At 35.6% G+C, this 23,394-nt stretch overlaps 1 pseudogene; it reads left to right on the top strand.

The window, feature by feature from the left end:
• The first annotated feature begins 21,271 nt into the window (after positions 1 to 21,271).
• LOC145092125 (tetrahydroberberine oxidase pseudogene) lies at positions 21,272 to 23,070 on the top strand (annotated as a pseudogene).
• Positions 23,071 to 23,394: the final 324 nt, after the last annotated feature.

A 23,394-nucleotide genomic window follows, 5' to 3' on the forward strand; every position in this document is an offset into this window, starting at 1 on the left:
ATTCATTCCTCATGATTTTTGATTTTTTTTAGTAATCGTCATCCTTTCCTCAACCTCTTTGCACTCCGCCGCAATGAGGTCACGACGTTTAGTGAGAGATCGCGATGACTCTTTATCTGTTTTTTGTTGTTCTTCAACCCATTATAGTTGTTGCAAAGTATCCTCATACATATACGAATCTCTTAAAATTGGTGATGGGGCATGAAAAGGGTCGATCGGATTACAATAGAAACAATCAACTTCATTGCACGAGCAAATATACAAACTTAAAGATGGAATCATTTTAAATTAAAAAAAATTATAACTCTATACCAAAAATCCAACGACCATCCATGACTATATATAGTCCCTTCTACTCCGCAGAGAGCCGTTGTCAGTCCGCAGAACTGTTTGTCAGTCTACAGAGCTGTTTGTCTAGTCATTGTCATCCATACATTACAATTATGGGAATACAATTATTTATTTAAAGGTAAACATTTTTTTATTAAAAACTAAACAACGCCAACAGATCGTTACAACTATGGTTAACATAGAACTGAATACAAACTAATATTCGTTGTGATCCATACAATATAGTTCAATTGAATTTTCGTGGAGGTAAGAACACAACACTTTCAACTGCTATTTCCCAATCCTTAAGGGTTGGAATAGTATTGACCATCTCAGTTTGATAACCATTTCGATACACCACGATACTTAACTTTAAATTTACCATTTGCTGTATTTCTACAATTTCAAGCCTTTGTAGTGAAGCTATAGCATGCTCACAAGGTATACCAGATTTTTGCCATTTACCACAACTACAAATACCACAGTCTAATTGCACATATTCGGTTGTTAAATACTTACTCACTTCATATCTTCGCCAACAATATACCTAATCCTACAACCATCCGAGTGGATAAATCTTTTATGAATCACCTTAAGTGCATAAGGGGTTAGAAGGCCATGAAAATCCCCTGTGAAATGAACTGAAGGAAAAAACAAAAATTATGATGTCATAACGTATAATAACATATCAATTGACCATTTGAGTGATGTCATAACTTATAATTGTTGGATTTTGAGCATTCTAACACTTCCTAAGTGTACATGCAACCCTAATAAACCTTGGATCTATGTTTGTCTAAGGTACATGCAAAATATTATTTTCCAAGGTTTATAACTTATCTAGCATGGCATGGGGTACTTTTAAACATAAAAGAACTAGATGAATTACATACCTTTTGTTGATTGTTGATTCCTTGGAGTTTGAGAGCCAAGCACCAATAATGTGAACGCCTCAAATGGAAATCACAAATCACTACAAACTTGTAAAATGTATGAGAGAGTATACTAACACTTAGAAATCGGCCACCACTATTACACACACACTAGGGTGCTATTTCATGCAACATAAGCTTGTTTATATAGTGTGCATGGTTAGGGTGAAACCCGAATAACCCATGTCTTTTCCTTTCCAAGGATCCATGGGTTAAAAGCCCCATGGATCATCCATGGACTTCCATATAAGCTTAGCCCATTAACAAATGAGTATTAGCCCACACCATATAAATATAATAGCCCATGATTTAATTAGTCTTCCTTTTAATCACTAAATTAATTCATAATTAATTCAAGATTAAAACTAATTAAATAATATGACTTTATATTAATATATTATAACTTATAATATATTAATAAATCGTAAGTATACAATTCTCATAAAGTTATCCATAAATAGTTTGGGTGAAGTGCAACCCAAATGGACCATGTCCGGTCGGGTCAAGTATATACCAAATAAGTTATGGACTTAGACACCTTATCCAACATACTCCCACTTGGATATGTCTAATAATTGTATTTGCCTATATTACTTCAGGAACCAACCGACAATCGTAGCTCTCGAAAACTCTGTTGAACTATGAAGCGCCATTTTAGATAAGTGATCATATAATCCTCTGTTCTCATGATATCAGCCGGACAAATACATGGAAAAATGTCGTACTTATTATCCAGCAGTTTGTTTCCCGGTTTCCGATTTGTTTGACAAAGAACTTAATTGAACACATCAACTTAGTTCTGACCGGGCCCGGTACATAGGTCAAAACAAAATCATCGAGGGGCCCAGATATCGCTTCTATTTCTAGAAGGAACAGATAAACTTCAACTCATATGCTTGTTCTACTACTAGTTGAATTGTACACAAAGGCACGTTTTATAGCATCAAGTTACTGATGCGTTTTCGTACAATCAATGCACAACCAACTCATAGGCAACAACTCATATCTCTAGGTTTGAAGACTTATATGATATTACCGTGTCACGATCACTCGAGATAAATTCCATGAAGTGATACAAGTAAGCGTGGGTTTATTCTAATTAATAGTCATAAGTTATGAGCACTCATGAATGTTGTAGCAACCACTGCTATGTCTAAACACATTTATCCATCTACAACCTCGATTCATGACAGTCTTAACTCATACCTACTTCCAACATACGAACGACTGTGGAGTGTTTAAATAACTTAGTCATTCGAAAGAATAACCTAGCTATTCTGGAAGTCAAAACATGGAAAGTGAAACACAATAATAATCGAATCCAATATGGTCTCAGAACCCTTTTGAATATAAATAGAACCACCTTTTATTTATCACCATATTGATTACACATTATTCATTGTATAATGTTTCAAATAATCAACTTAATACTTGAATAAAACAACAGTTGTCCCATGCTCCTAGCATGTACACTTTGTTTTCTAAACAATGGTTATGTCATACTCAATGTATGCAAACTATGTTTGTCTATGATCCTAACATTGTGAAATAGATCAATTGAACATGATTCCAATGATGCTCATTTCACAATCCCAAATCCTTATTGTAAATGTAAGAATTCCTAATTCCTACCATTTACCAAAAATCTGTTCGATTTTAAACTTTTATGCAATGTTCCTCTTGTAATGATTATGCACAAAGTCACAAAACTTGTCAACAGTCATTACAGAGTATTCCAAAGAAGATCAACTCTATGGAAACGAAGTCTCATATTCAAAGTACATTGCTTTGAACATCCTTCTTGCATTAATGTTTTCTAATCTTACACAGATTGAATAACTTCCACCTATGGAGACATTTCCATAGTCGCATTTTGACTATCACTTCCGAACAAGAGTTACCTATTTTCAGAGTATGTCAATACGGTCCCTCCCAACAATTTATATTCTACTTCCAAATGTCCCCAAGCAACCAATCTTTGGCGAAGCTCAGATTGTCCTCGACAATTGCTTAATCACTTTAGTCATATCCAATTATAGACTTTTCCTTTCTCAATGCCCAGAGCATTTGGAAAATTTAGAAAGGATGAATATTATAGCACATGCAATCGAACCTATTTCCGAAGCATATGGGACACAATTCATGATGTCTCACATAAAGACATGATACTAGACCAGTCTATTGCTACAAAATTTTTTATTTGCCATGTTTACTAAATTTAACTATGAAGAGGGATGCCGTAGTCATAATCGAATTTTGATAACGCAATATATATATAATTTCTTTAAGTTGAACCATTCCAACATAAAATACATACATACATACACACACACACACACACACACACACATATATATATATATATATCCTTGACTAAATATGATTAAAATCTCAATCTAAGCTTTTAGAATTAAATTGAAGTATAATTTCCTCTCCCTTAACTATAGCAAAACAATTTTTCAACCCCTGCAACTTCACGAATTGATACTTTTGTTTTTCTAAAATTAACATTGCTAACCTGCAACACTAAACATAATAATCATGCTCCCACTAACACGATGATTATCAGCATAACACTTATGCTCCCACTAGCGTTGACATATTTCCAGAAATCAGCTGGACTTCTGAAATTTAGATTCATACACCTTTCCTTAGATATCTCACATGTGTGTCTAAACAATTTCCAAAACTATGAAAAGGGATGTCGTAATCATAGTCTTAATTGTTTAGACCTTTGCCATTTCTCACAAGTCCATGTTAGTGTGCCGGTTAACCACACACGCTCCACTAACGACTTTTGAAAATGCAAATATCACAATTGCTATCTACTTAAAATGTACTTAGTGAAAGCGTTTCCTCACCATCATTTTCATGAATCGGAGTGAAACCTTATGACACTTAGATTTTATAGTGTATGAGTTCCTATCCATGTGAATTTGTCAAAACCATAATCACAAGACAAGGTTAGTGGCATATTCAACCTTACATGGATTGAACTTGTTAAATCTTAATTTCTTGTCACCTGGTAGCACAAGGCCCACCAATACTTCCAAGCTGTTATGCTCACAATTTAGAACTCACAGAACTTTTATGCCTAGGCAACTTAATTGGCACAAGAATTTTGTCAACATGATAGGTTACAAACCTCAAGTCATGTGCTAGTGATAAAAACACAGGTTTTACTCTTGATTAAATCTTGAAACTCTTTCAGGATCTTTAAGGCTCCCACTGTCCTCTTGACATACAAGTTTCCCTAGTCAAGGACCATTCCTTGACAGAACAAATATTCGAGAGTTGGTGCAGATTCTTATCAAGATAAACACTTCACATAATTGTTCTTAGTTGGTCTTTGTCTCATCTAAGACATCACAACTTACTAATTTCAAATGTACAAGAGTAGAAAACATTTTACACTACATTTGGTAAGTGTTTTAAACCTTAATTTATGCCACTCAATGTTACAATCCTGGAGTATAACTCTAAGAATTGTTTTGGAACGAAGTATGATTCATCTTCTTGATTTTAACCATTCCAACAATTCATGACCCCTCTTCTTAGTCATAACAATGCACTAAGATGTCCTTAGAGTATGAATTTGTGATATGGTTTCATAATCATTAAGATGATCATAAAACATGATACTAAAGTACTCTCCCATCTTTTCACATTTGAGAAACTTTTATCTCTCTGCCTAATTTGATTCTTCTCATCCGTTCTGTCATACATTGAAACTTTTCCAATGTTACAAAATTATACTTAACCTTATAAGTATAACCATATTTACTAATCTTTAGTAAATTATGACGAATCGATCTTTGTGGTGGACCTTGACCAGCACACACCCAGTGTACCTAATTCCTTAGTCCTTCAATTGACTCACATATGCATGTGATCAATGAATTAGTCTCAATTTTACAAAGATGAAAATTCTCATTCATCATACAATACAACTTGTATGATTCCAAGTTTCAGTCCAATTGAAACTTGGGTAATGAGAACCTTTCCGCATTTGGTAAATTATGACACTACCACAAACGAAAGAATCAAATCCATTTTCCAATATTGCTATTACTAGAAACATATAAGCAACAATTTTTCACAAATGCCATTGTAAGGATATTTTTAAAATAAATAAAATTAAAACCTTTTTTTATTTTATTTTAAAAACCTTGCGGAAAAACTTATCCTTACAATCCATATGAAAACCTTGTTGTTATCTATTCCTAAGTAATATATCTTAACTTTTAAGCAACAGCTCAAAATTTTGATCACCGAACCATGCGATCGAAACCCATCTTCGCAATCAGAATCAGCATATACTTCCTTTAAGCTTCCTATATTTTCTTTGATTCTTAAAAACATCAACATGTGACCCATTCACATTATGTAATAAGAATTTCCAAATAGGAACTTAATAGAGTTAGACAGTGCACTTTAACTGAAGTAGAGTCAAACTTCTTGACTTGATCAACCTTATGATCTTTCAGGTAAATATGGCAGCTTCGCAATCAGTGTCCCTTCCTTTGGCAATAAAACATATGGACCCTTTAGTAATGGCACATGAGACTATCTCAGACTTAGCCTTTCTCTTTACCATTTGGTCAACCGAGTTGACTATGTCCGATCCCTTTCCATTGGGAAGAGAAATCCTTTTCTAGATATCCAATGCTACCATTGTCAATGTCCATTTAAGGTTTGGGAAGTTGATTTTCTAATAAAATTTGCTTTACTAGTGTTCCAAATCATTGCTGATTTCGCAGCACCAAACAAATAGATAAGATCATTAAGGTTCATGTCATAGTCTGTCTCATAGTAGTCCCAAAGGGACTCACTTTGTTACCAAGAAATCAATTGAACATCCAACTTTCACAAGACTTTGACACCCAACTCTCCCGGCTTGTCAATATGTGACTTTATCTCCAAGATGTGAGCACACATAGACCTTGCTTGCCAATAGGGCTTGAGTGACCTTGAAATTGTAGGTTAGGGAGAATAAATAGAGGAGGTGGAGGAAGAGAACATGATGTTGAGGGACATCATCTTTAAGAGAAAAGCTTGTTCCAAGAGATTTGGGAAGATCATAGTTGTCTGAACCAGACATCTATAATGCGAGATAATCAAGTTAGTTGATTCAAAATCCTTAATATAACACCCAATATGAAATATTAAGGCTAGGAACCAACATAATATTTTATAACTTAGAAGAGGGATGCCGTAATCCAAGCTATAAGATATTTGAAGGTAGGCGAATGACGATTCACCAATTTCCACCATGAAAAATGAAATAATTGATTAGGTTTTAATTGGATTTAAAACTCCTAGATATTTTGAAATTCATTGAACTTTTCAAAGGCATGTTTCAATCTCGAGTGTGCCCTTCAAGTTTTGTGACTGGGATGCCGAGGATCACAAAACAAGGTGTGAATAACCATACTAATTCACTTGGTACCCTTAATATCACCACCTAATCAATGTGCCGGTTAACCACACACACTCCATTGATCTATGACAAAAATTAAGTCACCCCTCGTGATCCTTACTAGTCCAAGTTAGTGTGCCGGTTAACCACACACGCTCCACCAACGACTTGGTAAGGTACAAAGTGTGAATTACATGGAGTAGCACCATGTTCACATTTTTCCTAAAGTAACTAAGATTGGGAATTAAAATATTTAGTTACTTTATAATAATCATTATACTTTTAATGAGGATTTAAAGTCATTGTCCTACCCGTTCGGCTAACGACCCTCCACCAATCAAGGAAGCGGTGGGTGAGAGTGGACACCCATTAAGCTTCCATTTTATAGGCAGCAACCTTATACCCCCTTATACACCAGCTTCGTGAATGAGGCCTACTAACGGTAAAACGACTTAATCTTATACATATATATAAATATTAACCATTAATCTTATTATAGTATAAGGGTTGAATTTTAACTTTTAAAACTTCTAGGGTATGGAATTAAAGTTTGTGTGAGACTTTACAAATTCCAAAACTCGAGGGCAAGTTTTGAACAATTCAAAAACTTTTGGATATTCATAACTTATGATTTTTAATTAAGTGTTTAAAACTTTTAATGAAGAGTCTCTTGGAAATCCATAACTTGAGGACAAGTTATGGAGTCCATAAAAACATTTATTAGAAAAACTCTTCAAAAGTGTAACTTATGACTTCTTGAAAACATTTAAAAGAAAAACTTTTGGAATTCCATAACTTGAGGACAAGTTATGGAGTTCATTCAATGTCATAAAGATCAAGAATTATTCTATCAAACAATTTCCAAACAATTCCTATGATCTATCAAAACTCATAAGTTCATGAACATTCATAATCAACAACTTTCAAGAATCATATAAGCATATATAAACTTGAAACTTTGATTATAACTTTGAAATTGGTCCACCATCATCATTACCACATCAAAAACATGTTTTATAAGTTCAAAACAGTTTAAGGTAATGATTCTAGACCAATTCCAGCACCAAAACTCGAAAATCTGCACTCAGGCCTGCCAACTCGTCGAGTGCATGAACTAACTCGGCGAGTTGGTTGAATATACACATGGACTCGGTGAGTTCCATGAAGGACTCGGCGAGTCAGCTGTGCAGAATGCAGTTTTTCGACATTTTTCAGCAATTTGCATCAAGTATTCAAGAAAACAAACCTGGCTCTAATACCACTGTTGGGTTTTGAGCATTGTAACACTTCCTAAGTGTACATGCAACCCTAATACACCTTGGATATATTTTTGTCTAAGGTACATGCAAAATATTATTTTCCAAGGTTTATAACTTATCTAGCATGGCATGGGGTACTTTTAAACATAAAAGAACTAGATGAATTACATACCTTTTGTTGATTGTTGATTCCTTGGAGTTTGAGAGCCAAGCACCAATAATGTGAATGCCTCAAATGGAAATCACAAATCACCACAAACTTGTAAAATGTATGAGAGAGTATACTAACACTTAGAAATCGGCCACCATTATTACACACACACTAGGGTGCTATTTCATGCAACATAAGCTTGTTTAGATAGTGTGCATGGTTAGGGTGAAACCCGAATAACCCATGTCTTTTCCTTTCCAAGGATCCATGGGTTAAAAGCCCCATGGATCATCCATGGACTTTCATATAAGCCTAGCCCATTAACAAATGAGTATTAGCCCACACCATATAAATATAATAGCCCATGATTTAATTAGTCTTCCTTTTAATCACTAAATTAATTCATAATTAATTCAAGATTAAAACTAATTAAATAACATGACTTTATATTAATATATTATAACTTATAATATATTAATAAATCGTAAGTATACAATTCTCATAAAATTATCCATAAATAGTTTGGGTGAAGTGCAATCCCAATGGACCATGCCGGGCCAGGTCAAGTATATACCAAATAAGTTATAGACTTAGACACCTTATCCAACAATAATTACCTCTAAACGCAGCACATTGAAGATACACTGCTTGCATCGAGTCATGGACCATTTCAATGATTGTTGTTATTGGAAACTCATGCCTGTTTGTTCTTAACCAATTGATAACATCGGGAATGTCAATGAATTTAACATTGAAACGTACTCCAGGAAAGAAAGCCCGTACCTATTTTGCAATGGGAATATTGTCAAGCCAATGAAGATCATTCCCATTAACCTCATTTTGTAAGTTGTTCAAACATGCATAAAAATCAGACATATTATACGCTTTACAAGTCTTCCAGAACAACTGCTCTACAACTGTATTGCTTCCGGTGGAAGCACGTATTTTCTCGGCTATATTTTTACAGCAATAACCATGATATGAATCAGGGTAGACTCTTTGAATTGCAAATTCTATGGAATCAGACATATGGCTTATGAAACTAACTTCTGTATTGTCCCCTAAATATTCTTTAAGCCTCCTCATGAACCATAACCATGAATTGTCACAGTTTATGGTTCCCAAAGCAAACACTATGAGAAGGGGTTCATGATTTCCATCTAAAGCAACCGCAATGTACATGGATGTTACATACGCCCCAATTAGAGGTACTTGACCAACGAATATGAGTGGTATCATGGACGTGAGAAACGTATGAATCTGCAAGTCAAGATAAGAATAATAGCCATATAACAACTTCAAATAAGTAAATATTTATTTACTATAAGGGATTACATACCACGCATCCCAATGCCACAAAACAAATTTGGAAACGATTTTGCTGATCTTTCGTAATGTACGTGAAGATGTTAGGATTGGTTCTTTGCAGATTATGGAAAAAAGTCGGTAGGTTGGAGAAACTTTTTCTTAATACCTAATTGACTGAACTCATTTTCACAACTTTCGACACCTTGTAAAAATGAAAATGTTTGTCTAATTTAAAAGGAATCAGTATACATTATTCCGCAGAACCTACTTGTTAGTCCGCGTAAATGACTTGTCAGTACGCGTAACCTATTTGTCAGATCTGTTTGTCACTAGAGACGCACGGGACACAAGGGACGCATAGCTGTTTGTCAGTCCGCAGAGCTGTTTGTCAATCCGCAAAACTGTTAGTCAGTCCACAGAATGTAGTATCTATACGTAATTCACATCTTTAATTGACAGTAATGGTTTTATGTTATTTGAATGTATGGTTTCATAACATTTGTTGGTGAATTATGCTTCAAAAAATAAATGATAAATACCATATTACATATAAATAAAGCAATACAAGCACAATACAAAACGCAATACTAGTTAAAAAAACGGGACACTTTTTAAAAGCTTCCAAGGGGCTTCATACTCGAAACTCTCACCGTTGCTAATGGATTTGTATTCTTCTTTAGCTGCCTCCAAGATGTCTTCCTCAGTATAATTCACACGATCGTCTTCAATCTTCTTATAAAGATCGTTGAATAACACAACTTCTGTTTTCAATTCATACTATTTTGCTGCTATATCAAGCGTGTTGTGATGGTTTCCTATGGTGGTTTCAGCGTCAGTGTTGAAGGTATTGGTTAATAGGAGCCAAAACATTCTATCCACCAAACTCCTGTTCTCGTAGACATTAATATATGCACGAGTTAGAAGCAAATACTCGTTAGCGGTCCATGGTTTTGAACCTATTGTAAAACATACAAAGTAGATAAACTAAAATAGATTAGATGAGGTGATACACAGTTTTTTGTCGTTTTATCTAGACATGACAGTCCGCAAATATCCAACGATCATCCGTGACAATATATAGACCCTTCAACTTCGCAGAGAGTTATTTATCAGTCCGCGTTACTGACGTGTCAGTCTGCTTTACAGACTTTTCAGTCCGCATAACTGTTTGTCAATCTGCAAAGCGAATGGTCAGTCTGCAGAGCTGTTTGTCAGTCCGCGTTACTGAATTTCAGTCTGTATAGCTATTTGTCAGTCCGCGTTACCTATCTTTTTATATATAGTAAAGCATGTATCTATACGTCTGAATTAGAGCTAAGGGATCATTTCACAAAATGGCATCTAATGTACCAACTTTTTCAAATGCAACTAATCCATCTAATGCGTCTGCTCCAACAAATGGTGCATCTCCATGGATGACAACAGAGGTGTTGGTCCTAACACGATGTTGGATTATCATTTACGAGGGTCTACCGGTAATAACTCCCCTTAATTGCCTTATTGGTGATGAATAGTCCCGCTTAGTACCTTTGTTCAACTATGAGGTGGGACAAGGACAAGAACGACTAAAACCTGATATTGTTAGTAAATGGATGGATTTAAAGACAAAAGTCACATGGTTCAATCGATGATACAATTATGAGAAAATGCGATGCTCTGATACCGACGATGACGAACTTCTTGAATACGTGAACGGATATTACCTGTGCCTGTTTGATGAAACTGATTTCGAGTATACAGACGTTCGGAATCTGGTTAAAATAAACCATTTTTTTTATGGAGACGACTCTATTATTCGTAATGTTATATGTAATGTTTGTTAGTCGTACATCTCTTATTCGTAATGTTCTATGTAATGTTTGTTAGTCGTTCATCTTTTATTTGTAATGTTTTGTGTTAATCAAAATCACTAAAAACAAGTATTTAATATTAATATATATACAAAGTTCCTAATATCAACTTATATAGTAGGGCCTATATAGTATCCCAAATAATATTTGTCATCTTATGTCTGTAGAGAAATCCCGCATCTCTATGTGCCGTAGAAATCTTCATTGGTACCCCCGAAACAATCATTTCCATAAACATGCATACAAATACTCTACAATCCCCTCTATCAAGACTATATTGTGGCGCATCTACAACATCAATAAACTCCACCTTTTCTTTGTCTTTGTGTCCAACGGGGAAATCGTTCCAGTACTCAATGGTATCTAACTCTGAGATAATACTATCTCCAAAACTTGTGAATTCTCCATCAGTTATGTACTTTGAGAAGTAATCCATAAGTCGTACTGAATCATAAATATCTATTTTCCAGGTATTTAAATGTAGCACCACCATAAACCAATGGGCACCAATAACATTTATTACGAATAGAACCTGCAAAAAATATTAAATTAAATAGTCGTAATTTCAGTAATATTATATATATATATATATATATATATATATATATATATATATATATATATATATATATATATATATATATTAATAATTATTAAACTTAACTAACCATATCCACATCCTTCCATTTAGGACGACCTCCAACACCATTTGCTACATTCCTAAAAAAATGATTTTCTGGGTTCCAAATTGATTTCTTGAGGAAATATCGTCCACCTTGCATTCGATGGCCGCCTTTCTATCAACAAAGAACTCCATATTGCAATATACTGTACATTTTAAGATAAAAATGTTAGAATTAATTATATAAGTTCTCGTCTAAAAAAGTAGTTAAAATTTTAATTAAAGGAATGTTACCGAAGAAATTAACTACCCTTGGTGATTAACAGCAAGTAAACTCGACCAAAAATATATATCCAGTGGGAGCATATGCAGCCTATGTTTAGTGATGAGTTTGAAAGAGATCATACTCCATTCTTTCCAAAAACTCATCGTATTAGCAGCATAAATATTGTCCAACAAGAGATGGTTTGAAACATCACTAGTCTCTGCATTAACAATGTCCTCATTTGCTTTTTCAGGACTCTCCACTATTTTTTTCTTCCTTGTTTTGCCGATTTTCTTCAATTTTGGTGTCGATTGCATCCAAAAAATTAACATGTGAAATCATTATCAATAATTTAATATTTTATAAATATACCAAATTTAAAATATGAGTTTTGTACCACTGTGAACAGAGTCTGCTGATACCATGCAACAACCCTCTTTCGTTGCGGCCTACCAATAAGAGTCACTGTTTTTGTATGATGTTCACCCACGTCTGGTGACGGCTCGCCATACGTAGGTGTATGCCCAACTTCCCCCTCAAAACCACCATATTCGAACTGTGTACCATGGTAATATGCTTCTTCCTCCTCTTCATTTGTCGTCTCCTCCTCCTCCTCCTCCTCCTCCTCCTCTACAAACCGTGTGTTTGGCTCATCTTTTTTTCTATAATATACGATCTACTTTAGAAGATAAGTCGGCCACAACGCCTAGTAGACGCTTCACTAATGCCTTTGCGTTAGTCTTCTTCTTTTTTACCACCTTCGTTGATGTGTCGCTTGACGTATAAGTTCTTTCTATTTCAGGATGTTGTGAGGAAGAAGCATTTGTGGCAGATTCAGTCGAAGATGTTTCCGACTTGTACATCTTTCTTCGAGGAGGCGAGGCAACAACAGGTGAACTATTTCGGACCGGACTATGTTGCCGTGGGGGAGGCATGGCAACAACAGGTGGGCTATTTCGGATCGGACTATGTTGTTGTAGGGGAGACTCTTCATGGCTAAGAGTCCAATTAACGTAGCGAACATAAAACGGCAACATCAGCTCCGTCGCGTTTGCCACGACTCAAATAGGTTCGTTGTTAGGCTACAAAAGTTAAAATCAAATTGTTAGTTTAAAATGAAAATACATTGGAATTTGTAAGTATAAATAATCCTTAATATAAAAAGCATACCACAGACACGTTGATTATTCGACGAAAGTTATCCCAAGATAACGGTGTTTGACTTCTCCATGACCTCATCCACGACAATTTTGTCGGCGTGCGTATATAAAAATTGGTTGCCTCAGGGAATGTCTCCAAAATCCATATCTATAGAAAAAAATGTAAGTATCATGCTATTGTAGTATAAAAATCATAATACAACGGTATTTTATACTACAAACCGAAGTTTAATGTTTTTATCGTATAAAAACAAACCTATGATAACTATTTAAATGTATTAGAAAGTAACCTTAAACGGAAGCATAAAACCGGGAACGATATACTTGTGTAGTTTCTTGGCTTCGGGATTGGCCTGCTTCAATAGTCTAAATTCTTCTATTTTCTTAAAAATTTCATGCATCATCCGCGAAGTATAGGTCCAAAAATACGTACCCCATGCAAACCTGCAATTTTCAATTTATTTATTATAATTATTATTATTCTATTGTATTTATACACAATATTTAAATGTAACACATGTTCCAATAATCTCTATTATCAGCAAGCTTGGATACTGCAGCAGGAATGCACGTTTTAACGTCATGTTCGTGGAGCCCCGTCAACATAAAAACAAGCTGGATAAGCATCACATCTCATCTTGAACTACCAAATAATTCGGAGACATAATGAATTCTTCCAAATCTTTCAACTACAAACGTGCATCAGAAATGTCTGGGAACAACCGAGCACGAAGATTTGAATCTGAGCGACCTTTTTCGTCGTGGAGTAAATCCACATAAGGACCAACTTTTAAACCACAAATGAGAATATATTCAGTTTCACCAAAATCCAAATACGTCCCTTGTATATCAAAAAGAAACCTCCCATTTCAAATACTTGTTGACATCTTATTTCGTGCAACATCATCAAATGCATATGTAACTATGAATACTCCGAACGGCGAAGCTTTTCGAATAATTGTCGTTGTGATTATGTTAGGCGCTGGAAATAGTCTTTAATGATAGTACCCACCACACCTTTTAAAGTTAAATCTGCTTTTTGATTGAGATCTTCGTGCTGCAAAACATAACATTTAATTTCATATAAAAGGGCAGAAAAAACGGCAGAAAAAAAATTAGAAAAATCAGTTAGGTTATTCCGCAGAGACTACAGGTCATTCCGCAAAGAACCCTATGCGGATTGACCAATACCTCCGCGGAGGCCCAATTTTATTCCATCCGTGGAGAGAATACATTACTCCGCGGAGGGTTCTCTATGGACTGACGTAACCCTCCGCGGAGTGACATACACCTCCGCGCAAGGGATTATACCCAATCTGAAACCTGTCAAGTCGATTTCATCTAAATCTTTATATTTAACCTATATATATATATATATATATATATATATATATATATATATATATATTCCATGTAATCAAATCGGTTTTTGACAAATTTCATACATATACTACATTAATCCAAAGAACGGAATGTGAGAAATATCCGGGAGCCAAATCCGTCGGCCAAAATATCGGGGAGATTGCCCTCCATAACTGCCGGAATTTTAGTTTGAAATTGAAGTCGTATGTACTCGATGTCACCGGAAAATGACGTCGTTTGACGTCGTTGTCGCCGGATATGATGTCGGTGTCGCCGGAATCGTCGGTGGTAAGTCGATGCGGAGGATTGTCTTTGTCAAAGAGGATTCGGGGGACTAGTAAGGGGACCAAAGAGGAGGGTTCAATTTTGTCAAAGAGAAGATGGTGAAATGACAAAAATACCCCTCTCCGCAGAGGAAACTTCGATCCGCGGAGGTCCACGGAGGACCCTCCGAGGAATGCATGTCTATAGCCAGAAAAGTCATTTTTTATGACTAAATTTTGAAATTGCCCCCCATTTTTTTTTGTCTATTGGCGTTATTTTCCCTAACCATACCATCATGCACGTAGAACTGATAATTCCAGACTCGAATATACGAATCTGTGAGAGACATGACACGACACGAATACATTTTGAAAATTGAGATAAAACTTATTTCTCATCGTGTAATTGTATTTTGTCAAATTTGTGGCTGACACGTTTTCATGATACAAATACATGAATTGCCAGGTCTACACGCACCTAGAGGCATTGATGATTGCATCTAAAGTTTGCACTTTTTTTTTTCAATCAAAGGAAGAAATATTGAATTTGATTTTGAATCCACAATTATATTCTTTGCAACAATGACACGTAAACCTATTTTGAACAATAGTAAACCCAAATTATTTTGGTTTATGGATGAAAGGTGCATCTACTTGTCCAAAATTTGAAGTTTGGGAAATGATGACGTGGCCTTATAAAATTTCATTATTTCGACATATTTCATTTTGAAATGGAAGGGTTTTGCAGGGAAAGGGATAGGGTTTTGCAGTGAAGGGCTTTTACGGGAAAGGTTGAAATGACATCACTTTGGGCAACAAATTAGCTGCCATTTCTCAGTGTCCGAAATAAGTTGTTGCTTGTGGATCTTATTAATCTTTGACTAATTATTATAAAGAGAGAATTACAAAAATCGTCCCTGTGGTTATATACTTATTTTGAATCAGGTCCCGACTTTTCAAATTGAATGCAACTCATCCTTAAACTATTTTCTTGTTGCGCATATGGTCCCGTCTCCCAACGACGTTTGCTATAGTCGTTAAGTTATTCCATGTGCCAAGCACATGATGGGCAATTTGGTCTTGTAACATGTGCATCCTTCAATTAGGTAAACACGACTCTGTATTCTCTCTTCAAAGCTGTTCGTTGTTCTAGGTTTTCTTGCCCCCATTCTCGCCATGGCTATTTGCCTTTGTGGAAGGGTTGCGATAATCAAAACATCCTGGACATCTCTCAATCCCGGTCGCAGGTTCTACGGATGTCCACTATCAGGGTCAACATGTCCGTTCATTAGCTGGGTGGACCCCCCCAATGTGCGCAAGGGCGACAAATGTAATACCTGGGCTGCTGCGATCCATGAATGTGCTTCGATTTTCTGTGCAAAAGCTGAAAGATGACGTTCGTAAGCTGAAACAATGCCTCATTTTCAGTTGGATTTTATTTTTAGTCTGCTTCTACATTTATAAGTGACATAAAAATGTCAAACTTTTTGTTGCCTTAAAATGACCATGGAAGGTATTATGTTAGACTGGTCATTAATTTTGTTTTGTAATGGCAAAGTATTATATTAGTTTGTAATGATCTGTAATGAAAAAAGTGTCATCTTTTTAAAATTTGTAATGGGAAAAGCATCTCTTTTGTTAGATTGTAATGGAAAAAGTGTTGTTTATGCTTATTCCAAAATCCAATTGTATTGAGACATATTGTATGTTTCTTTTGACATTGCACAACTTCTTTTAAACCAAACCAAAATCACATTTACAAAAATAAAGAATCCATTACCAACAAATCTAAAATTTCATAAACCATAACATTAAAGCAAAATCATACCAAAATCATTTATAAACCAAATCATCCATTGTTTAAACATACTAACATTAAGACAAAACAAAAACCACAACCAACCATAGGTACTAGAAATCAAAACATGAACTAAACCATAAAGGAAAGTGTTTAGGCATATTGCCAGTAAGCAAAAAGAAACAAACACATCATCATAAAAGAAACAAACACATCAACATTAAACAACTAGTAGAACCATCAATACGTCAAGGTTTGTCTACACCTGCTGCCTTCTTTTCACCACCAGATTTTTTACCTTCTTATCCTTCTTACTACCACCAACTACTGATGCTGGTTGACCATTACAAGTCCTTGAGTTATGCCCGATGGTGTTACACTTTGAGCACTTGACTGACTTTCCTTGTCTTGATAACTTTCCAAACTTCACCATATCTTCACCATCTGTGATCCTGACACCTTCATTGACCCCTTTCTTTCTTTTCTTTTTTGGCCTTCCAATTTGTTTGTGATGATGAGGTGGGATCAAGACTGTTGGACATAGTGACTTGGGCCACATATTCCTTCCATTTATTGGATTTATTTTGAAATGGTACATCTTCTTCCAAGTATCTAGCCAATAAACAGGATCTGTGTAATTTTCAGGTTTCCCATCACCCTCATTGTTCTTCCCCATATCCCAAATTGTGGCAATAGCATGTTTACAAGGCATCCCAGTCACTTCCCACCTTCTACATGTACAAGACCTCTCTTTCATATCAACTACAAATTGCTCACACAAATGACCTGTCACTTGGTATTTTTGACTACCATTGAAAGCCACAATGCACTTAGCAGCCTCTGTTTTGTTGGCATCCATCAATTTTGTCCCATATGGAGTTAATGGTCCATTGCACTTTTGTATTTCCTTTTGGACCATTGAAATCCTCTTCATTAAGTATTCTCGGATAAATTCTAGAGCAGTGATTATGGGTTTGTCTCTCCCTTTAACTAATTGGTTGTTAAGGCTCTCACACATATTGTTTAGCAGGACATCACATTTTGCCCTTCCTGATAAAGTAAGACTATGTTAGAAATTTATAGACTCAACCAATAACAATTTAAATTTCCAAACTATTCATACCTGAGAAATGTGATCTAGCCCAGTGTTGGGGAGGAATTCCTTTCAACCATTCGTACGCATCCTTATCCAAACTTTTAATTTCTTCCATAACATTATTAAAATGTGGAGCTATATAAGCTCTAGCACACTTCCATAGTAGATCCTTGAAGACATTTGCTTTCCAATTTACCCTCATATTCTCATGTATATGTCGAAAGCAGTATCTGTGTTCCGCACATGGGAATAGATTTGCAATTGCTGGGATTACTCCCTAACAAACAACCAAAATTTTAGATAATTTAATATGATTAATTCTTCTAACTAAAAAAATATTTAGAAATAAGTCGGTACCTTTTGCCTATCAGACACAAATGTGAAATTTGAGTTTTTTTGCAAATCTAGGTCATCACCTAAGCAAGACAAGAACCATGTCCAAGACTTTAAATTTTCAGCCTCTACTATGCCATAGGCCACAGGATATATTCCATTATTAGGGTCAACACCCTACAAAAAGAAAATTGTAACAATAAAACCAAATTTCAAGAAAATAGGTGAAAACAAATACAAATGTAAAACAATGAAATTAAAGGCAATAATCAATACCACTGCAGTTAATATTTGGCCAGGGTAAGGCCCCTTCATGAAGCACCCATCTAGACCCAACAAGTCTCTTTTTCCTGCCTTAAACCCCTTCTTCAAACTTCCAATACATACGTAAATCCTCCTGAACACTCTAGTCTCCATGTTTGACAAATTCGGTTCTTCTTCAACGTCAATCTGCACAGTCGTGTCTTCATTCATAGATTGCAATTCAAGGACATAGTCTCTTAATAATGCATATTGTATCTTGTAATCACCCATAACTTGATTGTATGCTTTCATTTTTGCTCTGAAAACCTTCATCCGGGATACTCCTATCTCATACTTCCTTTCCAGATCTTCCTGAAGAGCCTTCAGAGGTATGGTGGGGTTACTCTCGATTTGATTAACTATCTTATTTGAAAGATATGTTGCTGTGCAAGCTTTAATTTTTCTTGATTGGAGGCAAGTATGGTTGTCATTAAAAGTTTTGACAACCCAATCATCTTCCTCTCGCCATTTAGAAACGTAAAGTACCCAAGGACAAGACCTTGATATTGATTTTACCCCTTTACCCTTGACTGTAGTACCTTTGCTTGGATCACTACTAGTAGAAAATGACAAATTTGGGATGGTACCATTACATACAGCCTTCACTCTGTTTTTGTCATTTTTATCCAATGAAATTTCTCTCCTTCTCTCTACGGCATAATTGTTAATGGCTTTTTTGACTTCTTTATATGTGTAAAAAGCTTGCCCTACAGAAAAGTGTGTCCCTTTTGAACCAATAGCCTCAATCTCCTTGTTTTTTTTCCTTAGCGCCCTTAACTTGCTTTTCCTAATTCTATCTATACCCTCTTCACCTTCAGAAATGGAATCAAAATCTTCATTATCCAATATCTATATGTTCTCATTATCTTCATCTGTAACATCCTTCAACTTGGATTTTGGCTCAATCCATTCCAAATCTTTATCAGTATTCACATAGAAATCATTCATGTCAACTTCCACATCATGCAATACGTCCTCCTCATCGACATAGAAGTCATCGTCTTCACTTCCATTATCTTCATCTTCACTTATATCAAAACCATCTTCACCGTCTGGTTCCTCATGAATTGAGTCAATACCTTGTGACATTGAATGGTCAACATTGGTTGGGAGAGCGTGTTCACTGGATATTGTTTTATCAAAATCATTACAATTGTTAAAATCATGATTGGGAAACCAATCTAATTCAAGCCTTTTTCCACAGGACGACTTTGTAGAACTAGAACCTCGTGATCGTACTCTGGTATAATCAGGGGTACCATCATCTTCAATTTCCTGAATAATAACATTAGAACCTCCTGGTGACTGGAAGTAAGTGCAAACCGTTATCTTATCTAGTTCAATGTATACCTCTAGCAATCTATGTTTTGGGACATAGCTTGTTAGTTTGCATACATCACCGTCACTACCTAAAGCCATCAACCCAACATCAAGATCACTATCAGGCTTCTTAAAATGGTAATACATTTTCCTATTACCATCATACCCTAACTGTAACATCATGGAGTCTAACTCATGAACTGAGAACTCGTCTGCATCTAAGAAATCAATGTACGAATGTCTTCCGTTCACATATTGTCTTCCAGGAAACTTTGAGAATTCACCACCATGATATATTTTCAAAGAAAACATAGTTGGGTGTGAAGCTGTAAAAAATACTATGTGCTTTGATCCCCAGAATATGTTATGAAGAAGAATACGTATAATTTTGTAAAATTAGAGAAACAGAGGAACATACCGTAAATAACATCGACGTCTTCATGCTCATTACTAAAACGCACATTCCACATCGTCAACGACATCCTAAACTTGGTCGATCAACAGTCGACAAATAGCAGTTAGGGCTTTCAATGAGAGAATTTTCAGGGAGGAAGGAAGACGCTTTGGACTACAAATACATATTAGTCTTGGTATATGAAATGGGGTTTTAAATATAGGGAGGATCGATGCAATAATCATCACGATTTTAATTATATCTTCAAATGGGCGGCAGTAGGAAACACATGTTAAAAGACCAAATTGCCCATCATGTGCTTGGCACATGGAATAACTTAACGACTATAGCAAACGTCGTTGGGACACGGGACCATATGCGCAACAAGAAAATAGTTTAAGGATGAGCTGCGTTCAAATTGAAAAGTCGGGACCTTATTCAAAATAAGTATATAACCACAGGGACGATTTTTGTAATTCTCTCTATTATAAAAAATGACTTTTTTAATCATATCATTAAAGAAATAATTTTAATTTATAATTTATTATCCAACAAATAACCTAGATTCACAAAATGTGATAAGAGTTTAAACTATAAATTAAATCCAATAAAAAGGATACCAGGTAACGAAAGCACACATCTATAACGGTTGACCTTTTCTTATTAAAATTTCAACAATAAGGAATTAATAAAAGGGTGTATATAATTTATTTTGCAACAATAAGGAATTAATAAAAAGTCGGTTTAGAGGCCTCGGTCAAATTTCTATAATCATACATTTTATGAATAATTTCTATTATATTTTAGATATTTGACAAATAACACATATACCTCAAAATTCAACAAAGTTTTGTCGTAATAGTTTAGAACTAAAAGGGTAAAAGTCAATGAATATAAATTATTTTCAGTGATCTGTTGATTTGTGGTATTCGAAAACACTGTTGGAAAAAAAAAAAAACGAAATACATTTTCAATCCTCGGTCACTACTGAAATATAGTCATCATCCTCAAATTCAAAGGTTTTTTCCAATCCCATTTGCATTCAACGATATATATTATAATCCCATTTGCAGTCACCTACGCTCTCTACTCTATATAAAATACGGCATAGGCATAGATCAAACTCACCAAAACATGAAGAAGTCTCAACTAAGCTCTTCTATCTTCATCTTGATTATAACTCTTTCATTTTCTCTTTCATGGGCTGCCTTATCTTCCATTCTTAAGGCTACATCAGATGCTGAAGATTTCACAAGCTGCGTAATATCCAATTCCAGCAATGTCACCTCCATCTCTGAGCTCATTTTCACCCCTGCCAATGCTTCTTTCTTACCCGTTTGGCAAGTTCATGTCCAAAACACTAGGTTCCTTAAACCTTCCACTCCAAAACCATCAGCCATCGTGACACCTGTGAATGAAACACTCATCAGAATAGTTTTATATTGTGCCAAGATGTATGACTATGAGCTCAGAATCAGGAGCGGGGGGCATGACTATGAGGGTCTCTCCTACACTGCTGATGTTCCATTTGTTATGCTTGATTTCACCAACATGAGAGCTATAGACGTGGACGTAGCTAATAAGACTGCATGGGTCCAGGCAGGCGCTGCCCTCGGTGAAGTTTACTATGCTATTTCTCAGAAAACCGACACCCTGTACTTCCCGGCAGGTGTTTGCCCTACGGTGGGTGTTGGCGGGTACATGGGCGGTGCTGGCTATGGAAACTTGTTGAGGAAATACGGTACTGCTGCAGATAATGTTGTGGATGTTCGGTTCATGGATGTCAATGGAAATATTCTCGATAGGAATTCGATGGGAGAAGATTTGTTTTGGGCGATTCGAGGTGGTGGTGCTTCCAGTTTCGGAATCGTTCTTGCATGGAAGCTTGGGTTGGTTGAAGTTCCAGAAAGAGTAACCGTATTTATACTCAACAAAACTTTAGAAGACGGTGTAACCGAGATTTTCCATAAATATCAATACGTCCTACCTCTTATTGATAGAAATTTACATATGAGAACTCAGATTTTTTCGGAATATATCGGCAACAGCACCATGAAAACCATCAGAATTATGTTCGAAGGTATTTATCAGGGCACAACCGACACATTGCTTCCATTACTGTACGAAAAATTTCCGGAGCTCGGTGTTACACCAGAGATTTGTGAAGAAATTACAATGGTCCAGTCGACCCTTGTGTTTTGGGGATTGCCAAGCTCTACCCCAACTGAGTTTCTCACTAACCGATCTGCCATAGCCAAGCTCAACAACAAAAGTAAATCTGACTACGTCCGAAAACCGATCCCTATAAGTGGGCTCAAAAAGATATGGAACAAGCTAATGGAAAATGACGAATCAGCGCTTCTGATGATCAATCCTTTTGGCGGAAGGATGTCTGATTACTCGGAGACAGCCATTCCATATCCTCATAGAGGTGGTGTTGTGTTACAGATGCTCAAGACTGTCAATTTTGCAGGTCAAACTTCAGACACAACACCTGTATCACGGAGCAGGATAGCATGGCTGAATAGCTTGGATGAGTTATTGACTCCTTATGTGTCAAAGAACCCAAGAGAGGCATATTCCAACTACAATGATCTTGATTTCGGTGTTGGAAATGCTAATTATCAGGAAGCAAGTCTATGGGGTGAGAGGTACTGGAAGAGGGCAAATTTCAAGAAGTTGATTAGAATCAAGGCCAAAGTTGATCCCGAGAATTTCTTTAGGCACCCACAAAGTATCCCAGTTTTCTCCACATCTCTCTCAGATATGTGAAGTTCTTGGATTTACATGGTTTGCTTTTTCTTGAATTAATTAGCAATAAGGGCTACTTTCTGTTGGGTTCTACCTGTTTGCTACGTTTCCAATGCCTATACATGAATAAGTATGCTTTCTTTTCTTTTTAAAATTATGTATTAAATTTTTGCCTTGCACGCTATATGAAAAAAAAAAAAAAAAAAAAAAAATTAAACATCGAGGAGAATAAGAACAACAATTTTGGAAATTTTCAATGACAAAAAATATGACAATTTGTTAAAAAAAAAAACAATGGTTGCAGTTGCAGAGTGGAAGTTAGGTTTCATGTCCTGCAACAATTGATTCCCCTGCCAAGTATTCAGAACAAAAAATAGATTATACTTTTTACAACTTATATTACTCCTATCTTCAAACTAAGATATCGTTCATAATTTATTTTTGAACATTCTCAAATAATATTAAAAAGGAATTATTC

The sequence above is a fragment of the Lactuca serriola genome, chromosome 3 (assembly GCF_051521515.1).
Source record: "Lactuca serriola cultivar US96UC23 chromosome 3, Lser_US96UC23_V15, whole genome shotgun sequence".
Lineage (NCBI taxonomy): Eukaryota > Viridiplantae > Streptophyta > Magnoliopsida > Asterales > Asteraceae > Lactuca > Lactuca serriola.